This window comes from Tinamus guttatus, unplaced genomic scaffold, assembly GCF_059628265.1.
Source record: "Tinamus guttatus ecotype Peru unplaced genomic scaffold, ASM5962826v1 Tinamus_guttatus_pri_ptg000320l, whole genome shotgun sequence".
Lineage (NCBI taxonomy): Eukaryota > Metazoa > Chordata > Aves > Tinamiformes > Tinamidae > Tinamus > Tinamus guttatus.
Genome location: NW_028288854.1, coordinates 156,080 through 159,730, shown reverse-complemented (window position 1 = coordinate 159,730; position 3,651 = coordinate 156,080).

Genomic DNA, 3,651 nt, shown 5'->3' with positions numbered 1-3,651 from the left:
CCTGCATTATTAAGCATACAGCTCTGCATGTTATATTTTATATCAGATATTAATTTGCTTAAAAGCCCCTGAATAAACATTCACCTGAGATGTGCTGGGCAATTGGGTAAATAGTTCTGTTTTTAAAATGTGCCTAAACACAAATTTAAATAATACAATCTGTTTATAAAAACTCCAAGAGGCCACTGTGCTCTAACAGATAACAATACAGCTAGAATATGGTACTTATATTGCAGGATTTTTTAAATCGCTTATTTTAATGGCTATAAGAAATTTCAAGACAATGCATTCAGCGAGCATTAAGCTATGATTTAACACCACAGCAAGGAAAAACAGGCTTAATGCCAAAATCAGGCTATCACTCAATCCCTTAATTTACCTAACTTCTTAAATTCACTTCTTAGATACACAAAGCAAAAAAAAAATGCTACAGGAGAATTATCTGTTTCCATGGTAAGCAGAGCAACCTCTGCCTACGTCTTGTAAGCGCTCGATTATCTGCGGCATTACAGGACTGGCTCTGCCAAATTTGACACAACCATGGTTTCTGTGGGGGAAGAGGCTGACAATTGCACAGAGGCTGTAATCAAATGTAATGCTCTTTCACAAAGGAACAATTTACTTCTTTATATATATAAATATATATATATATATATATATTAAAGAAACTGGCTCAGCATTTTGATTTAAAACAGCTTAATTCCTATTTTGCGACACACTAGCTGTTCTGCTGAAATCAGTGCTTGATTATAGCTGAGGTAAGATGTAGTTTCCATAAAAAAACTCTTCATTTCTAAATAGAAGTATATAAATGCCATTACCTCCCCTTTCAAGCTTCCTTGCAAGTCAGGGGCAAAAAACAGTGTCTTGCTTCTGGGCAAAGAGTAAGTATGAAAAGGATATTCCTGGTAACCAAAAAGGTGATGGTTAAGACTGTCAGAGAGCATTGTGCTTTAGGGATAAAGAACAGAATTTATTCTTCCAAGTTTGCCCAGCCCCAACATTGCCTGTTATTTTTCCCCAAATATATTGGCTTTGGTTTAGATCAATAAGTATGTGGAGCAGAAAAGCTTTCCAGATCTGCTGTGAACATAATTTTAAGGGCCTCGTACAGGTGTAGACACTTAGCTTAATAACATCCTACAGCCAAACATGCAACGCTTGGCTGTATTATGAAAAGTAGAGAAATAGGCAGGCATAAAAGCATGATAGGCAAACAAATTAACTATTAGCCTAACCTCAGTATGCCCGATAACAAAATATTACTTTTCGTTTAAAAATATCATTAAAACTCCCTTATGAGCCACCATTCTGAGAGCCACAAGCTTGGTCCTTGTGCAGTTCTCACACTACAAATCTCCAACCATCCATCTTTACCTCCAAGGGACACTTATTTCTTTTCCCAGAGACTATTCATTCAACGAGAGAGAAGAAAAATAGCATTGTGGAATTTCTTGCGGAGGCAGGAGGCAGATTTGATACACACTGGAGCCTCCATTTGAGGCCTGCCAAGAAAGGCTCTCGAGCCAACACATCTTTACCTGCCATGCCTGCTCCAGGAGCAGAGCTAGCACCCTAACACCTTGCGCTGGCAGGAACCTTCTGCCACCTCCCAACACCTTCTCCCTGGCAGACTTTCCATTGCTACTCCAGAGCACCAGGGTTTGTGCTAGTTAAAGCTGGCACAAGCACGAGTTGAATCTCATCCTCTAAATTTAAATAGCCAAAAGTAATTATATTTACATGTGCTGCCAAATAAACAAATTTGCTCTTCGGCTAAGGCTTTGTGTTGCAAGTCTCATGCCAACTGTTGTGGTTAAGCTGTCAACCCCCCCAAATCGTGGATTATAGCGAACATGCTGACAAACCCTTAACTTTAGTAGCACAAAAGCAGCAATAATTCTCAATATTGATTAATTTAGTTAGTTAAACCTGCAGTCTAAGCTTATAACCATTTAGTGATAAATTGAGACTGACCTGCTGCTCAAGCAGGTTTTTTTGATGAAGGATAGGATCAGCTTTAGGTCTCTGCAGAACTACTTGCCCATTTACCATTTGCAATTAGGGAAGGCCATGAGTAAGGGAAAGCACAACATGGCTGCTTACACTGGTCAATCACACTTAGAGCACCAAGGGCGAGAAAGCAAGGGAGCGAACACAGGATAGATCATCCCAGAAATATGGGATTTTCCAAGATTTGTCATCAACTGGTATAATAAACCTTTAAAGATGACAGCTAATCGGACTGTTTTTACTGATCACTATCTGATACGATTTCTAACAGCATATTTCAACAATTATTTTACTCTCTTCTCTAGAAAAGAATGGACCATCAACCCTCTTGAATAAAATTCCTCTTTTTTTTTTGAGCTGTTGTTGTATGATGTGAATAATTATCTTATATCTACTCCTCAGTGCTTGAATGGAATCTCAACTTATCACTATTAGATGGTACCAGACAATCTCTTATCCACACTCTTTATCTGATACCACTGACTTCCAAAGGTAACTCTTGCTTCCAAAAGAAATGTTCCAACAATCCTGCAGTTTGTTTAAATGTACAGTTACTTGTGGGAAATACAGCCTAATCCATCCCAGTTCTTAAATCCTCCCAGAATTATCATCTTTTTCCTCAGAAAGAAAAACAAGTGTTTCCATAGCAAGCAAGTACAAATTTGTCGATATCGACAGTGGTTTTTCACCTATTATGCATTGCAAGTTCCCTCAGAAGATAGAAATAAAACTGCCAGCTGCTGCCAAGAGTACAGGGATGCTATCAAGCATACATTTTCCTAGTCCACTGGGCCAAGAAAAGATTCAATCTAACTCAAGCCCTCTCATTCTCCAAGAAACATTTAACTCTTCTCATGAACTATCATATGTTCTAGCCATCCCACTGCACAAACTCATCTAACTAATGGTGTAAAATATAGTGAATTGATATTTTAATCTGCATTTATTCTGTTGGCTTAATTAAAGATTTTATTACTAGAAAATGTGAGCAATGACAAAGAAAAATAAGGACTGCACGTTGCTTTCTTAAGCACTTTTTACTAGAATTGCAATCCTGTCCAAAGGCAGCAAAGTTGCTTTTAAACTCAGAATTGTAACAACAATGTTGCTTTCTGTTTCCTCGCTGGAGCCAAAGTGATAATGCTGCTTTTCCAGTGCATTTAGTGCAGATATATAGTGTAATTAGGAACTGCTGACAATGTGATTTTGTTGCTTGTCATTAAACATAAAATAACTTTGGTACAAAACATTTAAAAAAGAAATGCCATTTGATAAAATATGGGGAAAGATACAGGGGGATTAAAATCTTCAAGTGGATTTAAAACCTAACGGGGTTAACATCATCCATTCAAATTATTTACAAATGCATTTAATGTGTCAGGACTGCGATCATAAAAATATTTCTGTTCAAAATGGGAATAAAATTAAAATGTTAGAATTTGGCATATTCCTGCTTTTCTTATTCTAACAAGCAATTTAAGGCTTACTACAAATGCCAAAATGATATGGCAGTTTTTAGTTTATATTAGCCATCTTGTGCTAACATGAAACATCATGGAAATTCAGTCACTTCCCTGTATCTAGGTATTATTGATTGTTTCATTTGCAGAATCTTAAACCAGAGATTACCCGAGCATC